Source organism: Indicator indicator (assembly GCF_027791375.1).
Source record: "Indicator indicator isolate 239-I01 chromosome Z unlocalized genomic scaffold, UM_Iind_1.1 iindZ_random_scaffold_97, whole genome shotgun sequence".
Taxonomy (NCBI): Eukaryota; Metazoa; Chordata; class Aves; order Piciformes; family Indicatoridae; genus Indicator; species Indicator indicator.
Window position 1 is genome coordinate 29,128 of NW_026539149.1, and position 20,208 is coordinate 49,335.

A 20,208-nucleotide genomic window follows, 5' to 3' on the forward strand; every position below is an offset into this window, starting at 1 on the left:
GCCTCAGGTAAGTTTTTGTGAGGTATTTCTGATAGTTCAAACTAGGAGAGAATTATTACAGAGCTATACAACTTCTGTCTGAGAAAAGACCAGGAAAAGAAACAAACAGACCAAATGTAAAAAACCAAAACCAACAAACAAACAAAAAAAAACCCCAAATCAAACAAACTCACACCCAAGCAACCAACTGAGATAGTGTGGTAAAAAGAGCATAGCCTGAGGAAGCAAAACACATCCAGATAACACATGTTCCTGTGTCTAACATTTTCAGTTGATTGACACTAATATTTGACAGGCAATGCCAAACACTGGACAAAATATTTGAGGTTCTATATTCATCAGCAGACCTGTAAATTTTGTCTTACTTTCTGTCTGTAATTAAACTGAGACATCTACAATATAGTTGTGAATACTACAAAAAACAAAGTAGTTGCATATTTTATTCTGGAAGCAAGAAATAAACCATAAAATACCCTAAGACTCAAGCAACTAAATCCTTATTCTTCATACGAAAATTTATTTACTCCTAAAATCTCCAATACTTCTACTTTTGTATCATCATTTACACATCCGAAACAAACAGACTTTGCATAACCGTTCTTTCTCAGTTTGACTTCTACTTTTTTTTCCTAGCCAGTTTGTCAATTTTTACTTCAACTCAAGTAACTTTCTACTCTTTACCAGTTGATAGAGTTCCTTTATAACACACTACGTGAGCACACTAACACATACACCTTATATCTGTGTGTATACATCTATATGCATGAGCCTGACTCAATCTAAGTATATATTTGAGAGGAGGCATTTTGGAATTTTTAAAATATGACATCATGTCTTCAAAAGTGAAACTTATAGAATCAGAATGATCAGAAAGATTCATACAACAGAAGTGTGAAGATTTTAAGACTGTCTTTTAAATTTTTCTTCACAAAGGTCGAACAGAGAAAGTGAAAGAATGTAAATCACTATTTGATGTAAGAAAGGAAAATAATGATTATTCTAAACATTTCTATTGGAGAGGTAGAAATGTTTAAGAACTACTACTCAAAACAAGGTTGGGGAGTTGGGCAGTATCAGCTTGCTTGCTGGACTTCTGTCTGCTGTTTCTTCTTTTCTGGCTGAAGATAACACACTGACCTTGACAAGTTAAGTCTATGTCGTGGAGAGGGGGTTAGGGATGGAGGATGGTGATTATTAATTATGAATTATGAAAATATGAATTATGAAAATTACTATTTATTATTATTATGAATATTCGATTAATAACTTTATATATATTGATTCGGATGCACGGTTGTAATAATATAGACCTTAACTGATTTAGTATTTACAATTATACCTAATTATAATATTTACAGTCAATTTCTAATTAAGGGAATGAAAGGGTACAGTTTCGCTGCTTGTCCACTAGATGGAGACTCGACAAGGCACTTGCAGTTGCTAGCTATGTATAGAGCTATTTGTAATATTATCACGAGGCAAGTTAAGCTAGAAATATCACGCGGCTACGTGCGGGAGCTTTGAATAGAAGGCTGCTGAATGTTATACACATGAAAGATACATTCTGCCTTTCTGTGTAGCGAGACAGGTTGCCGGGTCACGCTGGCTCACTGGTTATCTGCCCGAGGCTTGTCCCGTTCGGGCGGCGACTTTCTTTCTCCCTCTCGGCTCTGGGGGAGGGAGCAAGGTTTGCTTTCTCCTCCCGCAGTCTGCGGGAAGGGGAAGTTGGCCTCTTTGTCCTCCCGCAGTCTGCAGGGGTGGAGTGGCTTCCCTTACCGAAGGATCGGCTCAGCAGCGCCACGGGTCAGGTGACGGTTTCCCAGTAGGCAGGTTTCGGTGGGGGGTGCAGTGAAGTCATGCTTCCCCCCTCGGCTCAGCTTGAGCTGACTGCTTTCCATTTAAATTATAATGCGGTAGTCATTGTCTTTGACTTCAATGGAGAGGCTAATCTTTTGCTCTCTCTTTCCCTTGGGGAAATCCCAGGTGCTTCGCTTTGGTACGGCTGCGGAGCCGCTACAGTGGGCGGCTCCCTTTCTCTCCCACGGACAGCAGGGGCTATGCAAGATGCGTTTCTGCTGATGGCTGCTTAATTAGCTTGCAGCATTTCTGGACTGCTAGGCTTGGGCTAGTCTTTCCCCTTTATGGGTTTTCTTAGCTTACCCTCTCTCGGGCGTATGACGCTGATGTCCTATCAGTGAAGGGGTCATCCTTTGCGGGTCCTCTAGGCAAGCTTGGTGGGCTGGCTTCTGTATTCGCAGAGGCTTCCAGTGTGCTTGTGAGTGAGAAAACTCACAGCAGACACATCGCAAGTTGCATAATGAGTGAAAGCAAAAGGAGAGAGCAACATAGTAACAAATGGAGTAGTATTTATAGATTCTCAAGGCTGGAGCTGGCCAAGGGCCACACTTGCCAACAACCAGCTTCACGTATAGAAAAGGTGAAGCTAGAATTATGCCCTTAGATGGACAGAGCATAGGCATGCCATTGAGATGGGTGCCTGCAGTTGTTTACCCCTTAGGAGACAGGCTGGTGCCTGAGCCTTTTGTCCTCCTCTCCTGAAAGGAGGGTGGAAGGGGGTCTTCCCAGAACATGTTGGGACAAGTTAGCTGGTATCTGGGGGCATAATTCTGGGCATGTGATGCCTTCACTACAGTCTAACAGCCTCTCTGCTTCTTGGCTCTCTGCCTTATGCTAGGAGGGTCTGGGGGGATTCCTTCTGGTCTGGGGGGGAGGCCCCTTGAGGAAGGCCCTTTGGGGGAAGAAGAGGGGGCTTAGTTGTGCTTTTCTGTTGATTGTACATATTTGTAAATGTTGTGAATAGTGTATATTTGTACATATTCATTGCATTTCATCATATATTGTACATTTGCTTGTAAATACAGCTTTCATTTGCTTCCAGACTGAGCTAGCCTGGCCATTGTTGGTGTGGGACGAGGATTTCATCTCTCACACTGTTACAACAAGCCATCAAAATCTTGACAACCATGACCTTGTGTTAATAATCTATAATTAGGGGTGCTAATCTATAACAAACTTATTTTGCCTATTTTGCATGCCTAATAGACTCACATCTAGTAATAGTCCACTTAAAGCTAGAGAGGTGGCATTACTTTGTTTAGACAACCAACATCCCAATTTATTAAGAGCTTCCAGTGCTTGAGAAGCAGCCAGGTGCCAATATTGATGCCACTGTTATTTTTTCAGGACCCCAGAAATCTATAGTATCTTTACAATGAGGTTGATAGGCATGAGCATTTCTCTTATGCTGTTTACATTTATGTGATATAATCATTCATATATTTGGTGTTAATACTGTCAACCTTCCCCAACTACAGGGTCCCGTTTTGATATGTGAGGAGGTGCTCAGACCGCACTCTAAAAAAAGAGACTGTGGGGTAGGCTTAGTTGACTGTTGCTGGACTTCGACACATTTACAGCAGTATAATTACACCAAGAACCACTGTTTCTACAAGCAGCTAAGCTAGTGTTAACAGATTGACTTAATGAGCTATTTTCAAACTATAATCAAAATACAAACAATAATCTATTTTAGCCATCCCTAACAAACCTGTTTCTTGTGGTTCTAACCCACTATGCTTCAGATATGTTGTCCATCCGTCCCATGCTTCAACAAGATTTTTAGGATTGACAACTAGACAGCATAACATGCTTTTGTTACCCTTTCCTGAGTGGACATACTCACACTTAAATTTAAGACACTAAATTAATTTTTTAGATTTAACCATTTATTACTTAACTATGATATTCTGGTGAATTAGCACACAAACCCATGTGAACAGGTTCCTTAATCACACAACAATTAAGCAATCTCAGTATTCAGTCCTAATGGTGTCATTGACATGTGATTAGCCTCAGATCCATGACATCAGTCTCAGTTCAGCATAACAGTCATTGTGATCAGTCTTAGGTCAGCTGATTTTCAACTTCATGGGCACTGCTCTCATCACAGTAAGTCTTTATTCAGCTGTAGTGTTCCTAGTGGTGTTTAACCCATGCATTGTCAGTTGAGCTGTTTGAAGTACCAAGTTGTAGAACTGATCTTTCTAGCTCATGACATGAGTTGACTTTTCTTGCGGGTATCATTGAAAACCTGAAGGTGATAATATATACATGCATCCCTTTCCTATGCTAGCAAATCTTCTTGCTCTTTTTAGGATAAATCTCTCATGGTGATCTATCAGAAAATTCCTCTTTTTTTAATGGATTTTTTTTGTATTTTCATAATTTTTATCTTAAAACACTATCATGAACATAAAGAAAAGACTAAAAAACATTCTATAATATCCTTATACTAAACTCTTGACTTATATCTGTTTCTTTATCAGAACACTGTGTTTCAAACCCAAAAGCAATTAACTAATTTTCTTCAATCTCCACACCCCGTTCTCATAAAGGTGAAAAAGAAAGAACCCAGGGAACTACAAGTCACTCTCATCTCAGTGTCTGGCAAGATCATGAAGCAGATCTTCCTGGAAACTCTGCTAAGGCAGATGGAAAATGAGGATGTGATTTTTGGCAGCCAACAGGACTTCACCAAGGGCAAATCAAGCCTGTCAAATCTGGTGGCCTTCTGTGACACAAGACCATGCTGATGAACAAAGTAGGAACAACTGATGTCGTCTACGTGGACATGTGTAAACTGTTTTACACTGTTATCCATGGTATCCTGGTCTTTAAATTGGGAAGACATAGATTTGATAGGTGGACCACCTGGTGGATAGGGAATTGCATTGCTGATTTCAGTCAAAGAGTATCAGTTAGTGATTCAGTGGTGCAGATGTCATCCAGAGAGATGCTGACAAGTTTTGGAGATGGGCCAATGCCAACCTCATAAAGTTTAACAAAGCCAAGTGCAAGGTTGGACAATCCTAAGCATAAATACAAGCTGGGCAGAGAAGAGATAGAGAGAAGGCCTGAGAAGAAGGACTTGGGTGTGCTGGCTGATGAGAAGCTCAGCATGAGCCAGGAATGTGCACATGCAACCCAGAAAACCAACCATATTTTGGGTTGCATCAAAAGAAGCATGGCCCACAGGTCAAGGGAGGTGATTCTCTTCCTCCATTCAGGCCTTGCGAAACTGCACCTGGAGTCCTGTGTCCAGGTCTGAAGCCCTTGGGAGATGGAACTGTTGGAGAGTATCTGGAGGAGGGCCACAAAGCTGATCAGAGGGCTGAAGCACCTCTCCTACAAGGACAGGCTGAGGGAGTTTGGTCTGTGCAGCCTGGAGAAGGCTCCAAGGAGATCTTACACGAGTCTTCTAAGATTTGAAGGGGGCCTGCAGGATAGCTGGAGAAGCACTTTTAACAAAGTCTTGTAGTAATAGAACAAAGAGTAATGCATTCAAACTGGAAGAAAGTAGATTTACATTAGACAACAGAAAGAAATTTATCACCATGAGTGTGGCAATGCACTGGATTAGGTTGCCCAAAGAAGTTTTGAAGGCTCCAGAACTAAAAGGTGTGAAGGTTAAGGTTATTAATTGGTGAAATTATGAAAATTAATAATAATATTTTTATTAGTTATTAATATAAAAAGTTATTAATAGCCTCTTAAATATATATATATAGTTTTATATATATATATATATATCATAGTGCATAGTTGTGGCTATATCTCATAAACTGGTACAATTTAACAATTTTGAACCAAAGTAGAAAAATACAAAACTGTTATTCGATCAGAACCACGAGTGCCATTCCTCTTGTCCACCAGATGGTAACTTGACAGGTTAGTGGCTTGTACAGCAGAGGCATTAAGTGTCAGGCACATACAATTTTAAAGGAACCTTTCAGAGACTTAAAGCAATTTCTTTCATTAATTATGGCTCCAGGAATACTGGGAGCTGCTGCATTGTAAGCCATAGATCACATTACCATGCAGGCTTAAGCATGGGGATTTTAAACAGAACCAAAACTGGTGTTAAACATGTGAGAACTGAAAGATGGTTTCACTTGTTAAGCTGGTTGTCATGCTGGTTCCTACACTGGTTGTCAAGACTCCTAGAGACCCAACTGGCTCCCAAGGGCGGTGTCTTCCAGACGGGGAAGGCAGTCTTCTCTCACTGCTGCAGGGGAATGCAGTGTAGAGGCTCCATGGGAGTGCGCTGGAGGCTGCTTCACCTGGAACGGGCTCTTTGGCACTTCCCAACAGTAGTGGTCTTGTAGAGTCAGCAGGACAATAATTATGTGCTCTAGTGTTAACTACCCAAGTGGCTTCTGCTAAAATTGGAATGCAGTGCTTGAATTTTTCCACTACTCTTTGTTCTCAGTGTATTTTTTCAACAGTTCACTGTATGATGCAGTTTTCCTGGACACTGGTGTACCCCCAGAACATGGGGGACAAGGGGGCAACATGGAACCATGTGGCTTTTCCCCAGTTAAGCTCAGAAATGAGCGAGCATCTGGGACACTCACAAGTGGCCCTGGAAGAGACAGTGCTCTGAATTACTCTGGTGTTTAGCTCTTGGAAATGAAGTGACAGGTGGCTCCTCCCGTGGCTGGGGAACCAACACACCAGGGCTGCCAGGTGCGGTCCTTGCTTTGCAAGCAGGAACACATAGGCTTTCGCTCACAGATATGCAGCCTCGTGGCTGCAACAGACACTTAGAACTGATGACAGGGTTTCAGACAAGTTCTCCTGACTGCTAGGCTTACCAGTGGGGTCTCAGTCCCTCAGGGCATGGTGGCAGCTTCTTCCTAACAGCAGGACTGCAGATACGATGCAAAGCTGGCCATAGTTGCAGTGCAGCTCTTCCTGGGTAACAGGCTTCTCTCCGGACAGCAGATGAAGGCAGAGCACATGCATGAGGGCAGGGAACATGCAAGGAGCGATAGCAAAAGCAGTAGAGCAAGAGCGAAAGGGCAAAAGCAAAAGAGCAAAAAACAAAGGAGAGAATTGTTTACAATTTGGGTGATATTTATAACTTGCTTGAGTCCTGGATTTAGCCAATAGTCAAACTTGGTAAACATCATTAGCCAATGACAGAACATGTGGTCAGAATTATGCCTATATTTGGAAGAAGTACAAGCACAACACAAGCATCCCACACAAGCATGACTTGGTGATGCCTGGCCCTTTGTTTATTCATCTCTGGCTAAGTACCCACTCCAGAAAGGAGGGAAAAGGCAGGGTTTGAGAAAAACATGTAGGGACAAGGTTTGGCAATATTTGGGACATAATTCTGGGCATAGGCACCTTCACCACAGAAATGTTCAAAGCCAGGTTGGATGGGGCATTGAGCTGCCTGGTCTAGTAGGAAGTGTGCCTGCCCACGGCAAGGGAGTTGAATCTAGATATCTTTAAAGTCCCTTCCAACCCAAACCTTTCCATGATTACATCTGGAAAAGCCAGTGCAGTTACAAGTGTTCATTATTATAAATGCCAGTGGTCCCCCTGCAGTTAGTATCTCTTCAGCTCTCTCATCAGACTCGTAAGTTTTGTTTCAAAGATGGTTTGAGAATGAGTAATACTGAAGCTTGTTAGTGTTTGTCATAGTCTAACTCTACCCAGAAACTAAGTACCACACAGCAGCTCACTCACTCCCCCTCCCATGTTAGGATGGGAAAAGAATTGAAAGGATAAAAGTGAGAAACAAACTTGTGGGATGAAAAAAGAGTTTAAGAATTTAAAAGACATAATAATAATAACTATGTGCTCTAGTGTTAACTATCCAAGTGGCTTCTGCTAACATTGGAAGGCAGTGCTTGAATTTTCCACCACTCTTTATTCTCAGTGTATTTTTTCAACAGTTCACTGTATGATGCAGTTTTCCTGGACACTGGTGTACACCCAGGATATGTATTGAGTTAATGCTGTGTTTCTTGGATCAAGTGTTTTATTGTTTTGCAAATGAGTACTGTTGTCTGACTCAGTTCTTTCAGCGTTGTCATGTTTCCATAAAACTGGCTTTTGAAGGCCCAAGATAACATTATAGAACTGGCCCAACTACATGCACAATCTTTGGTTTATGTATTCAAAGGTCTGTCACTGCTCAGCCCATTGAAATTTTTTCTTTTTTCCAGATACTTGACAGAGAGGGATCACAATTACATTACAGTGTAGAATATGCTTTCCCCAGAAACCCACATACCTAAGAAAGCCTGTGTTTCCTTTTACCTTTCCAGAAGTGCCTTCCAACCGTTACTATTCTATGATTCTGTTCCTCCAAGCCGGATCTATTGTGAAAGTCCTTTGACCTTACTTCATTTTATAGTAAAACCATTTTTCAAAAGAATTTAAATTATTACTCTCACTTTCTCAGACACTTGTGTGTTTCCACACACAATGGTGTCATCAATATTCTGAAGGTGTTCAGGAGTTTCACCTCATTCCAGAGCAGTCAGTATCAATCCATGACAAACAGTAGGATTGTGTTTCCACATCTGGGACATTCAGTTCCAAGCGTACTATATCCATGCAAATTAGATAGTTGCATAATCTTCTCCACATTCAAGACACCTATACAAAAGTCCTATTGGTACTCTTTGGTGTCCTTGAAATACTGTCTCATGAGATAGTCTATGCCAAGGTTACATGGAACCTCAAGACCAGTTACAATAGGATGTTTTTTTCATTCCATCCCACTTAGGCTTACTTCTGCCTCCAAAAAAGACAGTTGTTGGAATTGTCCTCTCACTCTAGAAACACACATGGACTTTGCCTCTGAAATCTGACGACATTAGTGTACACTGTGCACCAGTGTTCACTAGAGTTTTATAACCCCATGGGGCCAATGTCCCAAGCCATCAAACACATAAAGACCAATCAACTCAGTCCTCCCTTTCCACTGCTTGGTCAAAAGTAGGGCCTCTCTGTTCCTGGTCAGAGTATTAATCAGTTGATTCTTGTAAATATAAAACAGAATTTCCTTCATTCAGGGTCAAAAGCATTATGAGTCCTACTGCCCTCTCTAGTGGACACAGCAGCTGTAATTTTACTGGATGGGTATCTTTTGGCAATTGATTTCCCTTGCAGTGCTTGTACTCAAGCTTCTAGTCTCCAGATAAGGTAACTATTCCACTTCCTCGCGGATCCTTCTCTGGACATGTTCCAGCATGTCCAGATCCTTCTTGTAATAGAGGCTCCAGAGTTGGATGGAGTGCTCCAGGTGGGGTCTCATCAGAGCAGAGTAGAGGGGCAGAATCACCTCCCTTAACCTGCTGGCTATGCTTCTCTAGATGCAGCCAAGGATGTGATTGGCTTTCTGGGTTGCAAGTGCACACTGCTGGCTCATGTTGAGCTTCTCATCCACCAGCACCTCAAAGTCCTTTTTTCCAGGGCTGCTCTCAAGCCAGTCGCTGCCCAGCCTATATCAGTGCTTGGGATCACCCCAACCCAGATGCAGGACCTTGCATTTGGTCTTGTTGAACCTCATGTGGTTGGCTTAGGCCCCACTTCTCCAGCCTATCAAGGTCCCTCTGGATGGCATCTCTTCCCTCCAGTGTGTCTGCTGCACCACACAACTTGATGTCATCAGCAAACTTGCTGAAGTTGCACTGAATGCCACTGTCCATGTCACTGACAAAGATATTGAACAAGACTGGTCTCAGTACTGATCCCTGAGGGACTCCACTTGTCACTGGTCTCCACTTGGACATGGACCCATTGATAACCACTCTTTGGGTGTGCCCATCAAGCCACTTTTTTATCCACTGAGTGGTCCATCCATCAAACCCAGACTTTACCAGTTTGGAGACCAGGATGTCATGTGGGACAGTGTTGAAGGCTTTGCTCAGGTCAAGGTAAAGGACATCAGTTGCTCAGCCTTCATCTATGACTGATGTGGCTTTGTCATAGAATGCCATGAGGGTTGTCGGGCAGGATTTGCTCTTGGTGAGGCCATGCTGATTGTACCCAGTCACCTTGCCATTATTCTTCTGCCTCAACAATGCCTCCAGGAGGATCTGCTCCGTGATCTTACTGGGCACACAGGTCTGACTGACTGGCCTATAGTTTCCTGGGTCATCCTCCTTTCCCTTTTTGAAAATGGGAGTTATGTTTCCTCTTTTCCAGTCAGTGGGTACCTCCCTGGACTGCCATGACTTTTGGACTATAATTTGGACTATAGCATCCTCATCCACCAGTTCCCACACCTGTGGGTCTATCTCACGGGGTCCCACGGACTTGAACACTTTCAGGGTCTTCACATGGTCGCAAACCTGATCTTCACTCACAATGGGCAGTTCCTCCTTCCAGTCCCTGTCATTATCTTCCATTATTCTGGGAGTGTGGCTGGAACCCTTGCCAATGAAGACTGAGCTGAAGTAGTTATTGAGAACCTCAGCCTTCTCCATGTTACTTGTCACCAGCTCCCCTGTTTTCTTTCTCAGGCACCTTCCCTAGATTTCTTTTTACCATTGTGATGGTTTGAAACTGTCTTTTTATTTTTTCCTTGCAAAGTTCAGAATAGAGAAAGTGAAAGAATGTAAATAAGTCACTATTGGGTGTAAGAAAGCAAAATAACGATTGTTCTAAACACTTCCATTGGATGGATAGAAATGTTAACCATTAATATACGTATAGAAATTTTTACTTTTCACCTTGATCTCCCTGGCTAGATTTAATTCTAACTGAACTTTATCTTTTCTAACCAGGTCTCTTGCAGCTTGGGCAGCTTCCTTATATGCCCCCATCCTAGCTTTCCTTTCTTCCAGTCCTTTTAGAGATTCTTTTTGTGTGACAGTGTGTCCAGGAGCTCCTTGTTCATCCAGGCAGGTCTCCTAGCATTCTTTCCTGCTTTCTTCTTTGTGGGGATACTTTGCTATTGGGCACAGATAAGGTGATCCTTGAACACCGACCAGCTGTCCTGGGGGTTATATTTCCCCTTTTCCAGTCAGTGGTGACCTTCCTGGCCTGCCCTGACTTTTGGAATATAATAGTGGTTTAGCAACCTCCTTTGCCTGTTCCCTCGGCACCCATGGGTCTATCTCATCATCTCTTCAGTACTACACTTTTTCTGTATGGAGAACCTTCCCCCTGGGTCAGGACATCTCAATTTTCCTTTCTTTCTTTAAAGCATGCTGGCATGCTGTAAATGTGTAATTTTGGGTGATCAGTGAAGAGGTGTATAATATTTAGAATGCTTTTCAGGTTGTTAGTCTTTGCCCTTCTTGTTTCCCTAACAATACTAAACTCTGTCATTTCATGATCACTACAGCCAAGGCTGCCTCCTACCTTCCCATTCTTGACTGGACATCTGACTGAAAGTCTTCTGGAACTACAGCAAATCAGAGAGGGAGCAGTCCCATAGGTTCCTACAGTGTGTAGAGGATAACTTCCTGACACAGTTGGTGACAGATACTGCTAGGGAAGGCACTGTGCTGGACCTGCTCTTTGTGAACAGAGACAGGATTATGAGCAATGTAACAGCTGGGGCTGTCTTGGGCACAGTGATCATGAAATTATAGAGTTCTCAGTTGTTGGTCGAGTAAAGACAGGGATCAGCTGAACTGCGATCTGGGATACTGTCAGGCAGACATCTTCCTGTTTCAGGGACCAGTGGACAGAGTCCCTTGGGAGGCAGTTCTGAGGGGCCAAGGAGACCAGGAAGGCTGGACACTGTTCAAGAAGGAAATCTTAAAAGAGCAGTAACAAGATGTCTTAATGTGCAGAAAGATGAATAAGCAGGCAAGAAAGATGGTCTAGCTAAATAAAGAGGTTTGCTAGCTGCTTAGGGAGAAAAAAGAGTCTGTGATCATTGGAAGAAGGCACAGGCTGTGTAGGAGGACTACAAGATTGTCACGAAAATATGCAGGGAGAAAGCCAAAACCCAGAGATGGCCAAAGTTTAACTGCAAATTAATTTCACTTCTTCCATTAATGAGAAGAGGAAATCCTTCCACAATTATATTAGCTACAAAGGGAAGAGTACATAGACTCTCTCTCATTTGATGGAAGCAGGGGGGAACATAGTATTCAAGGATGAGGAAAAGACTGAGCTACTCAATACCTTCTTTGCCTCACTCTTCAGCAGTAAGACAAACTGTTGTGTGGATACCCAGCCCCCTGAAATAGAAGATAGGAATGAGGAGTATAATGAAACCCCCCTAATCCAAGAGGAGGTGGTTAGTGACCACTTAGCCATGCACAAGTCAGTAGGGCCAGATGGCATGCATCCAAGAGTACAGACAGAACTGGCAGAAGTGCTCACCAAGACATTTCCCATCCTTCACCAGCAGTCCTGGTTAAGTGTGGATGTTCCTTGTGGTGGATTGAAAATTTCCCTCCAACATTAAATTTGCCAGACCAGCTCAGCTGGAAGCAAATTAAAGCTGCATTTACAAACAAAACTACAATCTACAATGGAACGCAGTGAATATGTACAAAATATATAGTGTTTACAACATTTACAAATATTTACAACGAATAAACAGCACAAGGACACCCCTACCCAAGGACCTCCACAAAAGGGACAAAAGACAGAGCAGAGAAGTTAATACCAGTCACAACAAAAGTGGTGCATCCAAAGTCAGTAAAGTAGGTTAGTATCTCCTAGCCTGAGGAAGTGAGAAGAGAGAGGAAATTTCTTTGGAAACCAAATCTATCCAATGGCATTATTTAGAATTATTATTATTTTCCTTTTTATTACACCCAATAGTGATTTATTTACATTTTACCACTTTCTGTTCAAGATCTGTGAAAAAAAATTAAAGTCATAGACTAAAAGTACCACACCCATCTATAAGAAAGGGTGGAAGGAGGACTCGTGGAACTACAGACCAGTCAATCTGACCTCCATGCCAGAGAAAGTCAAAAAGAAGATCATCTTGAGTGCAATTATGCATTGTGTGCAGCCAGGGCAACCAGGTGATCAGGCTCAGTAAGCATGGGTTTATCAAGAGCAGGTCCTGCTTAACAAACCTGATCTCTTTCTATGACGAAGTGACATGTTTAGTGGGTGAAGGAAAGGTTGTGGATATTGTTTATCTGGACTTTATAAAGCCTTTGATATGTTTCTCACAGCAGTCTCCCAGAGAAACTCTTTGCTCATGGCTTAGAAGGGTGGATGCTTCACTGGGTTAAGAACTGGCTAGATGGCTGACCTCATAGAGTGGGGCTGAATGGAGTTAAATCCACTTAGCAGCCCATCACTAGTGGCATTCGCCAAGGTTCAGTATTGAGGCCAGCTCTCTTTAATATTCTTATCAACTATCTGGATGAGGGAATTGAACACACCCTTATTAATTTTGAAAATAGCATTAAATTTGGTGGGAGTGTTGATCTGCTTGAAGAAAGGCTCTGTAAAGAGACTGAACCGGCTGGATCGATGGGTAAGGGTCAGTTGTATGAGGTTTAACATAGCCACCTGCCGGGGCCTCTGCTTGAGGCAGAGTGGCTGGAAAGCTGCATGGGAGAAAAGGACCTGGGGTTGTTGACTGATAACCACCTGAACATGAGCCAGCAATGCATTCAAGTGGCCAGGAAGGTCAACAACATCCTGGCCTGTATCAGGAAATGTGGCCAGCAGGAGTAGGGAAGTGATTATGCCCTTGTACTCACAGAATCACAGGACAATAGGATACATTTGGTCAGAAGAGACCTCAAAGATTATCCAGTCCAACCCTCAACCCAGTATTGAAGGGTAAACATTAAACCATGTCCCTAAGCGCCAGGTCTATATGCTGCTTAAACACCTCCAGAGACAGTGATTCCAGCACTACCCTGGGCAGACCATTCCAATGTTTGATAACCCTTTCAGTGAAGAATTACTCTCTAACATCCCGCTTAAACCTCTTCTGGTGTAGCTTGAAACCATTTCCTCTAGTCCTGTCACTTGACACCAAGGAGAAAAGTCTTTGTTGAAGACTCTTGTTGAAGCTACACCTCAATTACTCTGTTCTTTTTTTGGTCCTTCACTACAAGAAGGACATTGAGTTCACAGAATCACAGAATTATTGAGGCTGGAATAGACATTTGAGATCACCAAGTCCAGTGTATGACCTAACACCACCACATTGACTAGACTATGTCATCAAGTGCCACATTCAATTTTTCCTTAAACACTTCAGGGACAGTAACTCCACCACCTCCCTGGGCAGTCTATTCCAGTGTCTAATTACCTTTTTGTGAACAGGATGGTTATTAATTTATGAATTATAACATTTGAATTATGAAAAATATTGTTATTAATTATTGAAATCATTAATAACTGATTAATCACTTTATATATATATATATAAATGCACAGTTGTGAAAATATATTCCATAACTGATTTAGCATATACAATTTGACCCAATTAGAGTATTTACAGAATTAATTCCTAATTAAGGGAATAAAGGGTGCAGTTCCACTGCTTGTCCACTAGATAATGACTCGACAAGACACTTGGTGACGGTACCTATGTACGGAGATATTTCCAATGCTATCAAGAGGCAATTCAATTTGGAATATCACACAGCTAGGCACAGGCACTTTGAACTAGATGTTACTGAGTGTTGCACATGTGAAAAGATACATGGGTCTTTCTTTGTAGCAAAGTGAGTTGCTGGGTTACTCTGGCTGTCTGCCTGGGGTTGGTCCATCCGGATGGGGGAAGGCTCCTGGGGCTGAGGATGCAGCTGAGTCGCTGGCAGGCCGAGGGGAGCCTTTCCTTCAAATGTGACTTTCTTTCTCCTCCCGCCTCCACGAGAGGGGTGAGGCTTTCTTTCTTCTCCCACAGCAGCAGGAGGGGTGACTTTCCGCCAATCGGCCACTTCCTTTGGCTGGGTGGTCCCATGGCACAACTGCGGCGGCCGGGGGTTGGCAGGATCAGTGCTACTCCCTGAACAGAATCGGACTGGCAGGGCTGGTCTGGGCAAGCAGTCCTGCTCAGCGGGGCCACGTCCTTCGGGGTCAGCCCTCACGGTTGGAGTGACAGTTCCTGGTAGGCAGGCTTCAGGCAAGGGGTGCAGTGGAGGGGCACATCCCCCTCGGCTCGAAGTGGAGCTGACGATGCTGAATCTCTCAGCGACTGCTTCCCATTAAGGTGACAATGCAATCCTTGGCTTGATCTCAAAGGAGAGGATATCTCTCTCTCTCTCAGGAAATCCATGTTACTTTACCCTGATGGCTCAGAGCTGAGGAGCGGTGTCGGTAAGGCTCCATTTATCTTCTGCGAACAGCAGGGGTCACACAGAATGCGTTGCTGCTTGTTCAGCTGCTTATAGCTGCAGCAGATGTACTGGACTGCCAGGTTTGGGCCAGTCCTTCCCACTCTGGGCTAAAGCTTACCCTTGGGGTTCCAGTCCTCTTGAAGACCCAACTGGGCTTACAACACTGTCTTTCATAGCTTCAGCAAAGGAATCTCCTTTGCTGGTTTCTCGAGCAGCTGAGGGAGCTGGCTTCTGTCCATATTGCAGAGAGCTCTAGTAGTCTTGCAGGTGGGAGTGAGAAGACTTAGGGACGCTGCGAGCTTACGTAGCTCCAGCAAAGCGAGACAAAGCAAAAGGAGAGAGCAACTAGTAAACAAGAGAGGTAATATTTATAGATTTCTTGAGGCTGGATTTGGCCAATGGGCACACTTGTCAACAACCTACTTTAACCTATAGAAAGGATGAAGCTAGACTTATGCCCTTAGATGGAAAGAGCATGAGCATGCCATGCGATGGGTGCATGTAGTTATTTACCCCTTAGAAGACAGGTTGGCACCTGGACCTTTGTCCCCACTCCAGGAAGGAGGGTGGAAGAGGGGACTTGTTCAAACATGTTGGGACAAGTTTGCTGGTATTTGCCCAAAATTCTAGGCATATGGTGCCTTCACCACACTTTTCCATGAGGAAGTACTTTCTAACATTCAACCTAAACCTCCCCTGGCACAGCTTCAGGCCATGCCCTGCCATCTTTTCACAAGTTGTCTGGGAGAAGAGCTTGGCTCTCACCTTGCTACAACTTAGTTTCAGGTAGTTGTAGTGTTGCTCCAGAATATCCAAAGAAGAGTAACAAAGCTGGTGAAGCTTTTACAGAACAAGTCTTATGAGAGACTATAATTGTATCAGTAGTATTCTTCTCATAGGCTGTGTGTTGTGATGTTTCCAGGTGAAGACAAAATGAGAAGACTCTTATTGTGAAAGGCAAAGTCATTTATTGCCTAAGCAGCTAAGCAAAGCACTAAGCACAAGCAAAGCATAAGCAAAGCAAGAGCTTAAGCATAAACCTAAGCCTACTAGTCTGTTACATAGTCAATTTATACGACTAATACAGAGCTGCCACATCCCAGTTGTCTAGCCTTTCACTGACATAGGTCCAAGCAAAGCACACAATTAATACTGACAAACAAGCTTCTCAACATATCCAGTCAACTTCTGCCTAGTCTTTCTCTTCAGTTACAAGGTGTTTACATTCTTTCCGACTCAAATACAAAACATAACCTTCTCAAAAGTTGTTCAAAGTTTTGCTATCTTCCTACAAGACACAGCTGAGGGAACTGGGATTGTTTAGTCTGGAGAAGACAAGGCTGAGGGGAGACCTCATTGCTCTCTATGGCTACCTAAAAGAAGATTGGTGCAGGTTGGCCTCTTCTCTCTAGTATCAGGTGATAGGACAAGAGGAAATGTCCTGAAATTGTGCCATGGAAGGTTTAGATTTGAAGGATTTCTGCACTGAAAGGCATTGGAATGCCACCCAGGGAGGTGGTGGAGTCATTGGCCCTGGAGGCGTTCAAGAAACATGTGGACATGGCACTTCAGGATGTGGTTTAATAACCATGGTGGTGTTACATTGATGACTCGATGATTGTGATGAAGAGGTTATTAATTTATGAATTATGAAATATGAATTATGAACATGGGTTTTTTAATTATTAAATATTAATAACCATTTAATCACTATTTTATGTATAGATTCTAATGCATGGTTCTGAAAACATATCCCATAACTGGTTTAGTATGTACAATTTGACCCAATTAGAATATTTACAGAATTAATTTCTAATTAAGGGAACGAAGGGTGTTGTTCCGCCCCTTGTCCACCAGACGACTCGACAAGATGCTTGGCAGCTTTGATTATGTATAGAGAGAAATTTAAAATGCTATTGTGATGGATATAATAATGATTTGTGTTAAAGGGTGAGCTAGGAGTAAAGTTCAAGGAGCTTGTTTTGGAAAACTGCAAGAGACTGTGTTTTTGAAAAACTCAAACAAAGATCTGTATACTTTTAAACTAGACAAATCAAAAACCCAGAAGGAGCCAGACTAGAGATAAAGTGCTGTACCAGTTCTATCCAGGAATGCATGGAATGTGTTGACCTCAGACAACAAACCTGAAGAGCAGCACATGCTTAAGAGGGGAGTTATTCAGCGGACACTGTGAGAAAGATTTCCTTACTTCATCCATCGACCCCCCAAGAAGACCCCTACCAAGCAGAATGCGCGTGAGTAAGGAAATCCCATCCATTCCGATAACTCATTATCATATCCCTGCCTTCTATTTAGCATAAGCCTGTTTATGTAGCTAAGGTAGCTATACAAGATTGAAGAAGCTATTGTGGTTGCTGCTGTGAGGTTGAGCATTTTGATTTGCTCACCCAGCCCAGTGCACTGTTTGCTTGCTTTTATTCCTAATAAGATTTTAAAAGAGATTTTCTCGTGAGCCCATCTATAACATCATCAAGAAGCAATTCAAGCTGGAGTATCACACGGTTAGGTGTGGGTGCTTTGAACTGAATGTTAGTGAGTGTTACACATGAAAGGATACACTGTGTCATTGTAGCAAAGCAAGTTGCTGGGTTATGCTGTCTGCTCGCTCTCTGCCTGCCCTGGGCTGGCCTCAGGTCTGGATGGAGGCAGGTTGAGGCTGCGGCTGAGTCACTGGTGGGCCGTGGGGGCTCTTTCCTTTGGGTTGTGACTTTCTTTCTCCTCCCACCTCTGTGGGAGGGGCAAGGCTTTCTGATGATCAGCAGCTTCCCTTCGCAGGGTGGTCTCATGGTGCAACTGCGGCTACTGGGGACTGTGATCCTGTGTGGTGGGAAGTGGTCCTTCAGGGTCAGCCCTCGTAGGGTTGGCCCACACAGTGGCGCAGGGTGATGGTTCCCGGTAGACGGGGTCAGATGTCCTGATCCCGACAACAACGGACTTCAGGGAAGGGGCGCAGCTGTGCAGAGTGTCAACTTCCCCTTGCTTGGCTCAAAGTGAGCTGACAATGCCATTCTCCTCCCACCTCTGTGGGAGGGCAACTGTTTCCTGTTTAAGGTTATGATGCAGTCCTTTGCTTGAACTAAAAGGGGAGGGTGTCTCTCTCGGGAATTCCCAAGTCATATTACCCTGACAACACAGGGTAGCGGAGCGGTGACAGTGTGGATCCGTTTGTCTCCCGCGAACAATGGAGTCACACAGGGCACATCTGAATGCTGTCCTGCTTTCCGAACCAGTACAAACAGTCGTGGTTGTTCAGTCTGATGCTTATAGCTGTAGCAGATGTTGGACTGCCAGGCTTGGGCTAGTCCCTGCCACTCTGGGCTAAAGCTTACCCTTGGGGAGTCCAGTCCTCCTTAAGACATGACTGGGCTTATGATGCTGGCTTTTGTAGCTTCAGCGAAGGGATCTCCTTTGCAGACTCCTCAGGCAGCTGAAGGTGCTGGCTTCTTCTCTGTGTGGCAGAGGCTGCTAGTGTGCTTGCATGTGGGAGTGAGAAGCCTTATAGTCAATGGCTTAAGGATAGCCTCCACTCCTTATTGGATGTGGAGGGGAATATAGTAACATAAGATGAGGAAAAGGCAGAGGTACTTAACACCTTCTCTGCCTCAGTCTTCAGTAGTGGGACAAGCTGTCTTCAGGACAACTGGTCTCCTGAACTGGCAGATGGAGTCAGGGACCAGTATAGTCCCCCTGTAATCCAGGAGGAAGCAGTAAGGGACCTGCTGAGCCACTTGGATTCTCACAAGTCCATAGGACCTGATGGGATCCATCCCAGGGTGCTGAGAGAGCTGGCAGATGAGCTGGCCAAGACACTCTCCATCATTTGTCAACAGTCCTGGCTCACAGGTGAAGTCCTTGATGACTGGAAGCTGGCCAATGTGATGCCCATCCACAAAAAGGGCCTGAAAGAGGAACCAGGAAATTACAGACCTGTCAGCCTGACCTCGGTGCCAGGCAAGGTTATGGAACAGTACATCCTGAGTACAATCACACAGAACCTACAAGATGGTTAAGGGATCAGGCATGGATTCAGAAGGGGCAGGTCCTGCCTGACCAACCTGATCTGCTTTTATGATCAGGTTACCCGTCTGGTGAATGCGGGGAAGGCTGTGGATATAGTCTACCTGGACTTCAGCAAAGCCTTTGTCAACAATCCTGGCTCACAGGTGAGGTCCTTGATGACTGGAAGCTGGCCAATGTGATGCTGTCATGGAGAGGGGAATAGGGATGCAGGATGGTGATTATTAATTATTAATTATGAATTAATGAAATGTGAATGATGAAAATTATTATTTATTAATTACTAAAACGATTAATAACTGTTAATCACCTTACATATATTGAGTTGGATGCACGGTTGTAACAATACAGTCCATAACTAGTTCAGTATATAAAATTTTACCCAATTATAATACTTACAGTCAATTTCTAATTCAGGAAACAAAAGGGTGCATTTCCACTACTTGTCCACTAGATGGAGACTTACAAGATGCTTGCGACTGCAGCTATGTACAGAGATACTTATAATGTTATCACGAGGCAAGTTAAGCTGGAAATATCACGTGGCTACGCGCGGGTGCTTTGAATAGAAGGTTACTGTATGTTGCACACATGAAAGATACATTCTGTCTTTCTTTGTAGCAAGACAAGTTGCTGGGTTACACTGGCTAGCTGGTTATCTGCCCGGGGCTGCTCCCATCCGGGCGGTGACTTTCTTTCTCACCCCCACCTCTGCGGGTGGGGGCAAGGCTTGCTTTCTCTTCCTGTGGTCTGCAAAGTAGTAAACAAATGCAGTAATACTTATAGATTTTTGAGGCTGGATCTGGCCAATGGGCACACTTGTCAACAACCTGCTTCAACCTATAGAAAAAGTGAAGCTAGAATTATGCCCTTACATGGAAAGAGCATAAGCATGCCATGTGATGGATGCATGCAGTTGTTTACCCCTTAGGAGACAGGTTGGTGTTTGAGCCTTTGTCCTTCTCTCCTGAAAGGAGGGTGGAAGTGGGGGACTTACCAAAACATCTTGGGACAAGTTTGCTGGTATTTGGGGGCATAATTCTGGGCATTGTGCCTTCAC